This window comes from Pipistrellus kuhlii, unplaced genomic scaffold, assembly GCF_014108245.1.
Source record: "Pipistrellus kuhlii isolate mPipKuh1 unplaced genomic scaffold, mPipKuh1.p scaffold_m20_p_1, whole genome shotgun sequence".
Lineage (NCBI taxonomy): Eukaryota > Metazoa > Chordata > Mammalia > Chiroptera > Vespertilionidae > Pipistrellus > Pipistrellus kuhlii.
In genome coordinates this window covers 82,418,869-82,434,532 of record NW_023425404.1, presented here as the reverse complement: position 1 = coordinate 82,434,532, position 15,664 = coordinate 82,418,869, and positions in this window count along the sequence as shown.

Here is a 15,664-nt window from a genome sequence, read left to right as displayed (position 1 = left end):
ATTGGACAAGATAGAGGCAATAGACAAAAGATCACTCAGATCAAAATGGGGAAGGGAAGTTAGAGCCAGGAAACTCCCAGGAATTAAGCTGTCATATATATATATTTTTTAACACAATGCAAACACAAGAATGTGTGAAGTTAAAGCTTCCCTGAATTATGTCTTACTCCCAAGGTTTAGGAAAGTTAATTTTACATAAAAATGAATCAAGTAATAGTTTCAAGGCCAAATTTCACATAAAAGGTTAAGAAAAAAAGAACAAGGAATAGAATAAGATTCCTATGGACACAAGAAGCATGCCCCATGAAAGTAAACTATATCCTGTTATTCCAAAATTAGCTCAAAGTCTATAGGAAATGCTATAAGACCTGGAAGGACAATATAGATTTAATTGTCAGAACTGAGAAATAAGATGGCAAAACTCAGTAAAGAATTATAAACATTTCAGAGTTGTAAAGAGAAACATAACCAATAAATAGATAATGCCTTAAATCCAAAGTATAAACATTTTAAATAAAAGTGAAAGGTTTAAAGATTTTTTAAATTAAAAAGTGATATTGAAGATAAGCAAAAAAAAAAAAAAATCAAATATAGGATAGAAGTTAAAGAAGAGAAGGCAATCAAAAGACATTATTAAGAAGACTTTCCTGAAATTAGAAAAGTTATGTATTGAAAGCACACCAAATAACTAACATTGACCTAAAATGACCAATATCAAGACATTCCAGTGAAATTATTGGGCTGTAAAGGAAAGCAAGTAAACCCTTTGAACATCTGTTTAAAAAGGACCTTTGTAAAGGTAAGTATTAATTAGATTATCAGAACTTTTAACAGCAATACTGATGAAAATAGAGCATGTATTTAAGATTCTCAAGGGAAGTCTGTCAAGGATTTTCTAACAAAATAGGCTTTCAAGCATAAAAGACACAAATTATCAGCATTTATGGATTAAAAAATACTTCATGATCCAATCTTTAAGAATTTTACAGAATGAGTTTCAGGCTGTCAGTGTCTTTAGAGTCATCAGCATAAGGACTGTCAGTTTGAGCATTAAATATTTCATTGTTTATGGAAATAAGAGTAAATGAGAGCCAACAGGGAGAATGCTTAGTTCTTAATAGCCACAGAAGCCCTTACAAATAAAGATTTAGTGTAGTTTTTTTACAACAGAAGGATGAGGAGAACATATGCACAATTTTTTAATGTTTTCAGCAATCATTGTGATTGTATATGTAATGGGAAATAAATGAGTAATTCTGTGATATTCTATACCCTGAACACTTGAGAATCAGGATTTTTATAATGGAAGAAAAGAGTCACAATTTTAATAAAAACTGTAGTCTTAACTTAGATTGGTAGTATCATTATGAAGTCATATGATAGTTTATGTATCTATATCTATGTATGCATACTCTATTAACTGACCATGAAAAAGACCTAGAAAAGTGGACCATCCAGGTATCCAGGTAATATCTGTAGCACCTACATTTTGACCTTGAAATGTAATAAAGGTTTTTAGAGAGATCCCTGATTCCGTGTGTGGAACAGGAAATGTACAAGATGATCCTAGAAGATTGTGTCATAGCAGATAACAAGGAAGCTATCAAATGCTACTAGGATCTTGTCAAAAGGATCTGGAGGAACTTGAAAGGATTCCCAGTGCTCAAAAATAGAATAGTAGAGCTTCAATAATGAGAATGATTGCAGTGAAATGAGACCCATTAATATCTTTTAACCTATGAATTCATAATGATATTTTAAAAGATAATCATCTTAAGAGGAAGATAGGGAACCAATTAATATCTTCTTTAAAGTTAGTAAATAAAGGGAGGAGAGCATTTATTCTGTCTTTTCTGCTTGCACTTGGGTAACCAAATGGCAGGAGAAGGAAAACATCTCTATATAGAAGTATTCCAATTAATAATTGAAAATGAAGTAATACAATATAATATTACCCATTTTATTTCCCCTTTGAATTAACAAATGTAAGTATTAAGCATCAGTGACTACTAGGCATCATAAAAAGAGAAGTAACTAGATATGCCATGTCTCTTAAATCTTTTTTTAAAAATATATTTTATTCATTTTTTTACAGAGAGGAAGAGAGAGTGATAGAGAGTTAGAAACATCGATGAGAGAGAATCATCGATCAGCTGCCTCTTTCACACCCCCTACTGGGGATGTGCCCACAACCAAGGTACATGTCCTTGACCGGAATCGAACTTGGGACCTTTTAGTCCACAGGCTCTAACCACTGAGCAAAACAGGTTTTGGCGTGCCATGTCTCTTAAAAGGAACACATAGCCAAAAAATCTTATAACTTGAGAGTTTAAAGGTGAATAGACCATGAATTCCTGGGAAAGTATAAAAATGTGAGATTTTGAGAGGCAAAGTGGGAAGAGAAAGAAACCGGTATGCTTGCATAGAAAGCCTTCTGAGGAACACAGGTTCCAGAGGATGAGCTAAATTTGACTATGTGGAGCATATAATCAAAGAGATCATACAACAGTTCAAGTTTATAAAAATATCAGAGGTTTAAATTCTCCATGAACTTTTTTAAAAAAACTAGTTAACAAAAAGTGCCTTAAAACTATATGCAGATCAAGGAGTACAAAAAAGGCTTTCATCCCCAGCAAGCAAAATTATCTCCAAACAGGGAAGCATAAAATAATGTGAAGATGTGATAGCAGAACCAAGAAAAACAATGAAAAGTCTTAAATGACTATCTCTAGGACCAGACCAACAACGTGCTCCTACTTCTTGAAAAAACCTGCAGATGGAATTCAAGAATATATGTTGATATGTTTGAAATCTCAAAATGGACTATCTCCCTTCCTCACCCTCCCAAGTTAAGAAAAACATGGGTTGGTCAGTTAAAGGAATGCTGTAAATACAATCCCGGATTCATCAAAGCCTTGGACAAAATTGCACACAATGTCTTGTGTTTAAAGAGAGAAAAATAATCATCTGTTAAATAGTGTGAGTGTTAAGCTTGATGATATAACAATATTTTTGAGTGATCTTAAATTTTGCCTTAGTAACATTTAAATTTTTTATTAATAACTTAAGCATAAAAACCTGCAGATAATATAGAACTGAGAATATTAAGCTATGTAGCTGACATAATCAATATACAAAATTATATGAATAGACATGCTTTTGGCTACAGCAAAGTAACTTCAGATAAACCCTCCAGCTAAAGAAACGATTAATGTTTTAAAAACCACTATTGTTGAGGTATATTGCACTCATTTTGAGTGTACAGTGTGGTTAGTTTTGGCAAATACATATACCTGTGTAAAACCACCACCACATGAAGACAAAGAATGGAATGCCATCATCTTCAGAAGTTCCTTGTGCTCCTTTTCAGCCAATATCTATCCTCCACACCTCATGCCAGGCAACTACAGACGGGCTTTCTACACAGACTCGATTTGACTTTTCTGGAGGTTCATGTAAATGTAACCACACTGCATATGTTCTTTTCTGTCCAACTTCTTTGACTCAGCATAATTATTTGTGATTCACCCAGGTGTGTATTAAAGTCTTTTTACTGCTGAGAAGCATTCAATTGTGTGTCTATACTGTAATTTGTTTATTCCACATTCATCTCTTGACATTTATTTTGTGGAGAGAGGGAATTTATTGGAAAGGAGGCATGAGGAGTGATAAAATGTGTCATATTTTTGTAAGGATATAGGTGGTGTATTTGTCAAAGTTTATCTAACTATTTACTTAAGATCTCTATATTTCTCTGTATGTAAATTATGCCCCAATTAAAAAAAAAAAGGATGTGTTTCAAATTTTAAAAAGAAACTGCTGAACTATAGCATCATCCAGAACATCTAACAATTTTTATGTTCAATGTTTGCCATTTAACAAACAAAACAGAGAATAAAGCAATAATTAACCAAAATCAGTAAAAAAAAAACAAACAAAAAACCCCACAACAAACAAAAACCAGTTACATGTGACCTCCTAATATTGGAATTGTCCTATTTACAAAAGTTGACAACAAATAAAAGGATCGAGAATTTCAGCAGAGAACTAGAAATTATAGTAATATGCAAATGAAAATTCTGGGACTGAAAAATACAGTAACTGAAATAAGAATTTAGTAAATGAGTTTACAGATTAAATACAGCTAAAGAGAGAACTGCACAGAATATATGTTAAAAGAAAATAGTCAGACTGAAACTCAGTGAGACAAAAGGATAGAAAATAAAGATAGAATTGAACAGAGGGTGGTTCAAGATGGCAGCAGAATAGGTGGATCTTGCGATTCCTTCCAGAACCAAACTATAAATGAACACCAAAATTGGGGAACTATCACCCTGACTTACCAGCTAAAGACCATCCAAAGAGGAGACTTTTAACCAAGGACTGGCAGAAGAAGCCAGTTATTTGTAGGAAGGGCAGAGACGTGGAAGGGGCTGGCCTTGCTCCCATGGTGGCAGGCTGAGATAATGGAGGGCTATCTCAGCTGCAGGAGGTTCCCCTGACAGCTGTGAAACCTAGACCCCAGACCGGTTCCCCAATCTGAAGTGTCAGAACCTAGAACAGGCGCCCACGTGGCATCCAGCTTGAAAGATGATGGAGTTTATGTTGGACGAGAGGCAAAATCTGTTGGAGACAAAGCCACCTTTTTCAAGGGCCAATGTGCAAATTTTTCATTTGTAGCCGCTCACCCTGAGCACCAGTGGAGGGAGGGCAGTGCAGTCTGGAGTCTCCTGAGGAGAATCTTGAGTGGGTGGCTTTAGAGATTCACATGGAAGAGCAGCCACCAGGAACCCTATGCTTGGTCATCCTTCAACACTGTAACAGCCATTTTTATTGAGAGAAATCCCCTCACAGTGACATCAGCCTGAGGAAAAGCTGGAACCCCACTCATCCCACCCTGCTAAGATGCAGGGTAACATAGCAGCATAGTCCAGGGTGTACAGAGGTCTTGGCAGTCTCTAGGATTATCAGTGGCTGGCTTTAAGGGTAGGCCATTACCCCACATTCCCAGGAACCTAGTTAGTTCTATCATGGAGAGCTGATAGAAGAAATCTCTGGCTTCTGGAAGCTTTTATGGCTGGGCTTTGGAGGTCCCATTCACTTGGGGTTCCAGCCTACTGAGGTCAGGGGAAAAAATCTGGTACAGAATCAGACATATAGCTCTGTAGCTGGGGAATAGACCACCATCTTCCCTGAAGTCTGAATGGCACCTTTTCCTTATGGGAGATCTAGTAGCCCCACCCTTCTGATTCTGCCATAGTCTTTTTCAGAATAGCCTTTTCAGTGACTACTGGTAAACCTGGCAGCTGGAGGCAGATCCCAGGGGCCGTGGGACATTTGCTGACTAGCTGGTGAGTCCTGTGTTGGTAAAAGCTTGGTGGCCTTGGAGTGCAATTTGGTCCTTTTCTTGTGTAGCCAAACCCAGTGGAGGCAGCTACAAACTATGCATCACTTGGAGCTTCAGAAAGGTTGCTAAGGGTCAGGTATGGACAGTGTCTGACATTGTTGCACCAGAGAAACTCCCAAAAGCCCAGAATTGGCACATCAAGTGGTCAGCTTCAGACAATATCAGAGCAGGATCCAACAAACATCACAACAGCATATCAAAAGGGAGATCATAGCAGACACTAAAATCTGCTGAGATGAATTCCACTTTGTTTTTCATTATTTTTTTTGTTTTCTATTTTATTTTTCCTTTTATATTTCTTATTTTGCTTTTTATTTTTCTTACTTTATTTTTTATTCTTTTTGTCCCTTTCCTCTCTTTTCTTTTTCTAGGCTTTGCCATTTTTTTTCTCCTGCTTTTCTTTCATTTACTGTTTTTCTCATGTTCTTTTTTTCTTTGGCTATTTTTTCTTTTCTCATTCATATCCCTTTTTTGTTGTTTTGCCGTTGGCATTTTTGTTCTTTTTTCTTTTGTTGTTGTTGTTCTGTTTTGTTTTATTCTGTCAGCACCTATACAAAGGCTTTCATGACATTGTTAGGGCTGAGCATCATAGTCAACCAGCCTGTGAGTCAATAACACCCATAAATAGGCCAATAACAATATTCCCAATTACAGCAGGAGGGTCCACATAACACAAAAAAGGGACATTCCTAGAACATTCCGCTCAGGTGATCAAGAAGACTACACCACTGGATCCCACAGGACACCTAGTACATAAGGCTACCCCACAAAGACTGGGAGTCATAGCAGTTTCATCTAATTCATAGAAGCAAACACAAAGAGGCAGCCAAATTAGGGAGATAAAGAAACAAGCCCCAATTGAAAGAACATGAGGTATCTACATACTAGTAAAACTAGCAAAATTAAATGGAGGAAAGCAACTTATCAGATATAGAGTTCAAAGTAATAGTCAAAGGGATACTAAAAAAACTGAGTGAGAATTAAAAGGAACTTGAAACTACAACAGCATGAAAAAGTGAAATAGAAATGATGAATAAGAAGCAGTCAGAAATAAAGAATATCATATCTAACATCAAGAATACACTGAAAGGAATTACAATAAAATTATGTTGGATGAAGCAAAGGGTCAAATAAGTGATTTGGAAGACAAGGTGGGCAAAAATCAGCCAGTCAGAGCAGCAAAAAGAAATAATTTAAAAGAATGAGAATCGAGATCAAGGCAGAAATCAAAAACTTCCTGGAAACAAATGACTCTGCTACTAGATTACCCTAGCAGGAAGGAGACAAAAGTTCCAGGCTGTGTTGAGCCCCAGTTCCGACTGCACTGAACCCCAGTTCTAGGCCAGACCCTGGGGACCCAGGTTCATACGTAAGAAGTCTGGGCTGTAAGGCGGAAACTCAGGGGAGCGGCAGAAGAAAGTCCCAAAGGTGCACAGAGGACGGACTGTTGACTCTGCTACTAGATTGCCCTAACGGGTAGGAGACAAAAGCTCCAGTCTGCTCTGAATCCCACTTCCAACCCCACTTCCAACTGCACTGAACCCCAGTTCTGGGCTCATTGGGGAGAACATAGACTGTTTGGTAGCAGGCGAAACTTGAGGGCACCTTTCTCTCAGAGGTGCTTACAGCGAGTACCAAAGGATCTTGAGGAACACTGAGACTCAGGAACCTCATAGGGTGGAATTCACTAGAAGCCAAGGCTGTAGGCTCCACCCTGAAACTCTGCCCCATCCAAGCTGAGCACAGAGGCTTTTACAATTTTCCAAGTCTAGTCGAATAAGGCTGTCTCCTGGCATAGACACAGCTGATCCTCACAGCCAATTGGCCTGGAGGTCAGTTCCTCCCAGTGATACCAACAACAATCAAGACTTAACTACAACAAGGCTGTACACACAGTCCACAAAGGGGTGCACCAAGAGTGTCCACCTCAAGTAACTGGGAGGCTGACCCACTGAACCATATAGGACACCTTAGCACACAAAGCCACCCTGCCAACTCAGGGAAGCAGCGAAAATGCTGAGACAAGGAAACAGATCACAAATGAAAGACATGGAGGACAAAAAGCAACTGGATATTGAGTTCAAAACCACGCTTATAAGATTTTTCAAAAATTTCCTAGAAAAGGCCAATAAAATAAATAAACCTTTGAGGATATGATAAGGGATCAACTAGAAATAAAAAGAGATCAACTAGAAATAAAAAGGGATCAACTAGAAATAAAGAATACATTGTCTGAAATAAAAAATATGATATGGAGTCCTAAAAACAGAATTGAAGATCACAAGACTCAAGTCAAAGATTTGGAACATAAAGAGCCAGAAGACACTCCTCAGCAGAAGCAAGAAGACAAGAGAATCCAGAAAGTCGAAGATAATGTAAGAAACCTCTGGGACAACTTCAAGCGAACCAACATCAGAATTATGGGGATCCCAGAAGAAGAGAGAGAGCAAAATACCGAAAACATACTAGAAGAAATAGTGACAAAAAACTTTCCCCACCTGGTGAAAGAATTAGACTTACAAGTCCAGGAAGCGCACAGAACCCCAAACAAAAGGAATCCAAAGAGGACCACACCAAGACACATCATAATTAAAATTTCAAAAGCAAAAGACAAAGAGAGAATATTAAAAACAGCAAGAAAAAAAGCAGGTAGTTACCTATAAAGGAGCACCTATAAGATTGTCAGCTGATTTCTCAACAGAAACCATGCAGGCCAGACGGGAATGGCAAGAAATATTCAAGGTGATGAATAGCAAGAACCTACAGTCAAAAATAATCTAGCTATCTGAGTGATAGCTAATAAGCTATCACTCAGAATCAAAGGCCAGATAAAGAGCTTCACAAATAAAAAAAAGCTAAAGAAGTTCATCACTGCCAAACCAGAATTATATGAATTGCTGAAGGGGTTTTTTTAGGAAGAGGAAGAAAATAAAGATAAAAATTATGAACAACAAATACATAACTATCAACAAGTGAATCTAAAAACCAAGGGAATTAAAAAACCTGATGAATAATATTAACTGGTGAATATAATAGAATCAGAGGTATGGAAGGGGAGTGAACTGACAATTCTCAGGGAAAAGGGGAATGTGGGGCTGTGGGAAGAGACTGAACATAAACTGTGCTCCTATGGATGAGGATGGGGGGTGAGGAAAGGGAAGAAGGTGGGGTGGAAACCTGATGGAGGGGAGCAATGGAGGGGGGGAAATGAGGAACATTTGTAGTATGAACAATAAAGATTTATTTTAAAAAAATGAACACACAAAAGAAATTTGGCTCTCAAAAGAAATTTCAATCATTGTACTGTTTATGTTTGGCTCTGTTGACTAACGAGTTTGCCAACCACTGGCCCTAGGGCAAGGGAAACAAAGGTAAAAATTAAGAAATGAAAATACACCAAAGTATAAAGCTTCTACACAGCAAAATAAATCAACACAATGAAAAGGGAATCTACTGTATGGGAAAACATATTTGCTAATGATACATCTGATAAGGGGTTCATTTCCAAAACACACAAAGAACTCAGACACCTTAACACCAGAAAAAATGACAGTCCAATTAAAAAAAGGACAAAGGACACTGAGTAGACACTTCTCCAAAGAGAACATGCAGATGGCCAATAGACTTGAAAAAATGCTCAAAATCACTGATCATCAGATTGATACAAATTAAAACTACAATGAGGTGTCACTTCACACCTGCCAGAATGGTTATTATCAACAAATCAACAAACATCAAGTGCTGATGAGGATGTGGAGAAAAGAGAACCCTAGTACATTGCTGGTGGGAATAGACTGTTGCAGCCATTATGAAAAACAGTGGAGTTTCCTCAAAAAATTAAAAATGGAACTGCTTTTTAACCATTGACTCCACTTATGAGAATATATCCTAAGAATCCCAAAACACAAATCAAAAAGAATATATGCACCCTTATGATCATAGCAGCATTATTTACAACAGCTAAGATCTGAAAACAGTCCAAGTGCCCATCAGTAGATGAGTGGATTAAAAAGCTGTGGTACATTTACACATGGAATACTATGCAACTGTCAAATAGAAGGATCTCTTACCCTTTGAGGCAGCATGGATGGACCTAGAGAGTATTATGCTAAGCAAAGTAAGCCAATTAGAGAAAGACAAATATCACATGATCTCACTTAAAAGCAGAACCTAGCCGAAACCGGTTTGGCTTAGTGGTAGAGCGTCGGTCTGCGGACTGAAAGGTCCCAGGTTCGATTCCGGTCAAGGGCATGTACCTTGGTTGCGGGCACATCCCCGGTAGGGGGTGTGCAAGAGGCAGCTGGTCAATGTTTCTCTCTCATCAACGTTTCTAGCTCTCTATCCCCCTCTTTTCCTCTCTGTAAAAAATCAATAATAAAAAAAATAGAATGACAAACAAAATAATGCTAGAGGTATGGATGCATGGGAGAGAATAACAGATCTTGGTGTGGAAGGGTGTTAAGGGGGAGGAGACAGGAAGATATTGGCCAAAGAACATATATGCATATATTCATAACCCATGGTCACAGACAATAGCATGGGGAAAAGCTGCATTTGGCAGGGACTGAGTCAAGGGGGGCAAAAAGGGAGAAATATGGGAGATATCTGTCAACAATAAAAAAAAATGGGCAGAGGACTTGTATTGACACTTCTTCAAAGAGGACATACAGATGGCCAATAGATATATGAAAAAGTGCTCAAGGTCATAATCATCAAAGATACAAAGATAAATAATAGGCCCAATAAGCTTATCACCTTACACCTGTCAGAATGGCTACTATCAATAAATCAATAAAAATCAAGTGCTGGTGGAGGATATGGAGAAAAGGGAACCCTTGTGCATTGTTGGTGCAAATGCAGAGTGGTGGAGCCACTATGGAAAACAGTATATAGTTTCCTCAAAAAATAAACATGGAATTGCTTTTTGATCCAACCATTCTACTTCTGGGAATATATCTTAAGAATCCTAGAACACCAGTCTGAAAGAATGTATGCATCCCCCATGTTTATAGCAGCATTATTTACAACTAGAGGTCCAGTGCACTGATCTGTGCACTGGTGGGGTCCCTCGGCATGGTTTTCACCTTCTCACAATCCAGGACCCCTCAGGGGGTGTTGGATTGCTGATTTCTGCTCAATCTCTGCAGGCCAGACCAAGGGACCCCACTGGTGTAAGAATCTGTGCACTGGGCTAGTTTGGGATTGATTCCTGCAGGCCAGGCTGAGGGACCCTACCAGTGCACAAATCCATGCACCAGGCCTTAAATATGCATATAAAATCTTTGGTTAATCTCTTCCTGCCCTTCCCTTCCCTTCTTTTCTCTGAAATTCATCAGTCTGTTTTATGTTCTCATGCCTGTGTGTTGAGCATTTGCCCTCTGGTGGTCAGTGTGCAGCATTGCTACTGATTGAATGGTTGAGCGGTTGAATGGTCACTTAGGCTTTATATATATATCGATCCGGAAACAGTCCAAGTGCCCATTAGCAGATGAGTAGATAAAAGAGCTATGGTACATTTACACAATGGAATAGTGCTCAGAAAGCCAAGGTGGGTTGAGGTGGGCAAAATGAAGAGAAATAGGGGCACCTGCAATAATTTCAATATTAAACTTTCCTAATTAAAAAAAACTATAAATATATTCTCAAACGTGCAAAAAAAAAATGAGGACAGCTTAAAGGAACTTTGGGACAAAATGAAATGTAAAAACATCTGCACCATAGGGGTAACAAGTGGAGAATAAAGTGAGCAAGGGGTAGAAAACCTGTTTGAAGAAATAATGACAGAAAACTTCATTAGTCTGGTGAAAGAAAAAGTCACCACCTATCAAGAATAACCTTAAGTATAAATGGATTAAATGATCCAATTAAAAGACACGTTAGCTAAATAGATAAGAAAACATGACACACACATATATATATTTTCTACAAGATACCGGTCTCAGAACAAAAAACACACAGGCTAAAGTGAAAGAAAACACACACACAGACAAACACACACACAGCCAACAACAGGATTAGCAATACTTATATATGACAAAGTGGACTTCAAAACAAAGGTCATGTGCTACTGGTGTGGCTCAGGGGTTGAGGGTCAAACTGAGCCAGGAGGTTGTTGTTTGATTCCAAATCAGGGCACATGCCAGGCTTCTGGGCTTGGTCCCCAGTGTGTAGGAGGCAGCCTATCAATGATTTTTTCTCATCATTAATGTTCCTTTCTCTTTTTGCCTCTCCTTTCCTCTATAAAATCAAGAAAATATATTTTAAAAAAATGAAGGCCATGACAAGAGACAAAGAAGGTCACTACATAATATTAAAGGGATTGATCCAACAAGAAGATATAACCCTGGTAAACATATATGCACCCAATATGGGAGTATATATATATATATATATACACACACACACCTTTTGGGGGACTTTAAACAGGAGGTCAACAGCAATACAGTCATAGTAGGAGACATTAACACCCCACTGACATCACTGGATATAATTTTCAGACAAAAAAATCAATAAGGAACTAGTGACTTTAAATGACACACCAGATCTGATGAATTTAATTGATATTTACAGAACATTTCATCCCAAAACAGAAGAATAACATTATTGTCAACTGCACATAGAACATTCTCAAAGATAGACCACATATTTGGACACAAAATAAGTCTTAAATTCAAAAAGATTGAAATCATATTAAATATCTCAGATAATAGCATGAAACTAGAAATCAACTCAAAATCATTTAAACACATGGAGGCTAAATAGCATGTTATTAAACAATGATTAGGTTAGCAATGAGACAAATGAATAAATAAAAAATTACCTGGAAACAAATGAAAATGAAGGGACAGCAATACAAAAATATATGGAACACAGTGAAAGAAGTCATGAGAAGGAAGTTAATAGCATTATAGGCTTATTCCAAGAAGCAAGAAAAATCTCAAATAAACAATCTAACCCTATACTTAAAAGAACTAGAAAAAGAACAAGAAAAGAGTAAGTAGTAGGAAGGAAATAATAAAGATCAGAGCAGAAATAAAGGACATAGATACTAAAACAACAACAACAACAACAACAACAACAACAACAACAAACACACCACCACAATTAAACCAAGAGCTGGTTCTTTGAAAACATTGATGAGCCTTTAGCCAGATTCATCAAGAAACAAAGAGAGAGGAACCAAATAAATAAATCAGAAATTAAAAAGGAGGAGTAACAACTGACATCACTGAAATACAAAGAATTGTAAGTAAATACTATGTACAACTACTTGCATATGCCAACAAAATATGCCCCCAGCCCACAGGCCCCAATTGCTTGACTGGGGCCTGCAGACCAACCTCTCAGTCTTTTCCCAATCGCCTGACGGGACACGGGTGGGTGGCAGTGGATGTGGGCGGTGCTAGGCCAAGGTGGGTGTGAATGAGCGGGACCCAATAACCCTGCTGGTCACCCCACACCCAGAGGGCAACCAGTGGCCGGGGGGGCTGGGGCCAGCGAGTGGGAGGAAAGGGCTAACCTCTTGGCCCTTCCCCCTGGCCTGCAGTTTCCAGTTGCCAGATGGGAAATGGGAACCAGGGGTGGGTGGCAGCGGACTTGGAGCGGCACTAGGCCAAGACAGGTGTGAGTGAGTGGGCCCCGATCGCCCCCCGCCCAGTTGCCTCACACATGGGGGGGTAGGATGGTGGGAGGGTAGGGGTGGGAGGGGGGTGGCTGCCAGCAGCCAGGGAAGATCAGCCCTGATTGCAGGCCAGACCTAGGAACCCTGCCCATGCATGTATTTTGTGCACAGGGCCTTTAGTTTATGATAAAAACTCTCAGCAAAGTGGAAATGAAGGGATCATATCTCAACATAATAGAGGCCATATATGAAGAACCTACAACCAATATCATACACAATGGACAAAAACTAAAAGCATTTCCCTTAAGAACAGAAATAAGATAGATGTCTGCTTTCACCACTCTTATCAGCTTAGTGCTGGAAGAGTCATAGCCACAGAGATCAGATAAAAAAATATAAAAGGCATCCAAACTAGAAAGGAAGAAGTAAAACTGTGTTATTTGCAAATGACATAATATTATACATAGAAAACCCTAAAAACTCCACTAGAAGCTACTAGATCTAATAAACGAATTTGTTAAACTAGCAGTATACAGAATGAATATGCAGAAATCAGTGTTTTCTTCAGTCTGTGGGCTGACACTCTGTCCACTGAGCCAAACTAGTTAGAGCTAAGTGCCTTTTAAGTAAACCAATAATGAACTGTCAGAAAGAGAAACCAAGGAAACCACCCCATTTATTATTGCAACAACAACAACAAACATATAAAGTGATCGGTACAAACTTAACTAAGGAGGTAAAAGACCTATATTTGGAAAACTATAGGACATTGAAGAAAACTGATGGAGATACAAACAAGTGGAAGCATATACAATGTTCATGAATTGGAAGAATTAACATTATTAAAATGTCCATATTACCCAAAGGAAGCTATAGATTCAATGCAATGCCTATTAAAATACCAATGGCATATTTCACAGATATAGAATAAATATTCCAAAACTTTATATGGAACCAAAAGAACATGAATAGCCAAAGCAGTCTTGAAACAGAAGAACAAAATTGAGGGATCACAATACCAGTTATCAAATTATACTACAAAGCCACAGTAATCAAAACACCCTGGTACCCCTAACTGGTTTGGCTCAGTGGATAGAGTGTCTACCTGTGGACTGAAGGGTCCTGGGTTTGATTCTGGTCAAGGGCACATGCCAGTCGGGGGGGGGGGGGGGGGGGGGGGGGGGGGGGGGGGGTGTGTGGCATACAGGAGGCAGCCAATCAATGATTCTCTCTCATCATTGATGTTTCTCTCTCCCTCTCCCTTACTCTCTGAAATCAACAAAAATATATATTAAAAAACAAAGAAACAAAAAACATCCTGGTACTAGCACAAAAACAGGCATATAGATCAATGGAACAGAGCAGAGAGATCAGAAATCAACCCACACCTTCTTGGTCAATTAATATTTGACATAAAAGTCAAGCACAGTTGAAACCAGTTTGGCTAAGTGGATAGAGTGTCGGCCTGTGGACTGAAAGGTCTCAGGTTCGATTCCAGTCAAGGACATGTACATTGGTTGCAGGCACATCCCCTGTGGGGGTTGTGCAGGAAGCAGCTGGTTGATGTTTCTCTCTCATCGATATTTCTAGCTCTCTATTCCTCTCCCTTCCTCTCTGTAAAAAATCAATAAAAAATATTTTTTTAAAAAAGAGTCAAGCACATGCAAGGAGTAAAGACAGTCTCTTCAATAAATGGTGTTAGAAAAATTGGACAAATACATGCAGAAAAATGGAACTAGACCACCAACTTACACTATACACAAAAGTAAACTCAAAATTGATAAAAGACAAATGTAAGTCACGAACCCACAAAACTCCTAGAAAGAAACAGGCAATAAAATTTCAGACATTTCTCGTAGCAACAGTTTTGATGTTATATCTCCTAGGGCCAGGGAAATAAAGGGAAAAAATAAGCAAATGAAACTACATCAAACTAAAAAGCTTCTGCACTGCAAAAGAAATCATCAACAAAATGAAAAGGGAACCCATTTGCCAATGATACATCTGATAAGGGTTTAATTTCCAAAATATACATAGAACTTATACAACTCAACACCAGGAAGACAAACAATCCAATAAAAAATGGGCAAAGGACCTGAATAGATACTTCTCCAAAGAGGACATACAAATGGCCAATAGACATATGAAAACTGTTCAACATCACTAATTTTCAGAGAGATGCATATTAAAATTACAATGAGGTGTCACCTCACACCTGTCAGAATGGCTATGTAGCAATTAGTCAACAAGCAACTAGTGCTGGGAAGGATTTGGAGAAAATGGAACCCTAGGGCACTGCTGGTGGGAATGCAGACTGGTGCAGCCACTATGGAAACAGTATGGAGTTTCCTCAAAAAATAAAAAATGGAACTATCCTTTGACCCAGAAATCCCGCTTCTGGGATTATATCCTAAGAATCCTGAAACACCAATCAGAAAGATTATATGCACACTATGTTCTTAGCAGCATTATTTACAATAGCAAAGATCTGGAAACAGCCCAAGTGCCCATCAGTAGATGAGTGGATGAAAAAGCTGTGGTATATTTACACCATGGAATACTATGTGAATATAGAAAAGAAGGAACTTTTACCCTTTGCAAGAGAATGGATGGGCCTGAAGATGATTATGCTAAGC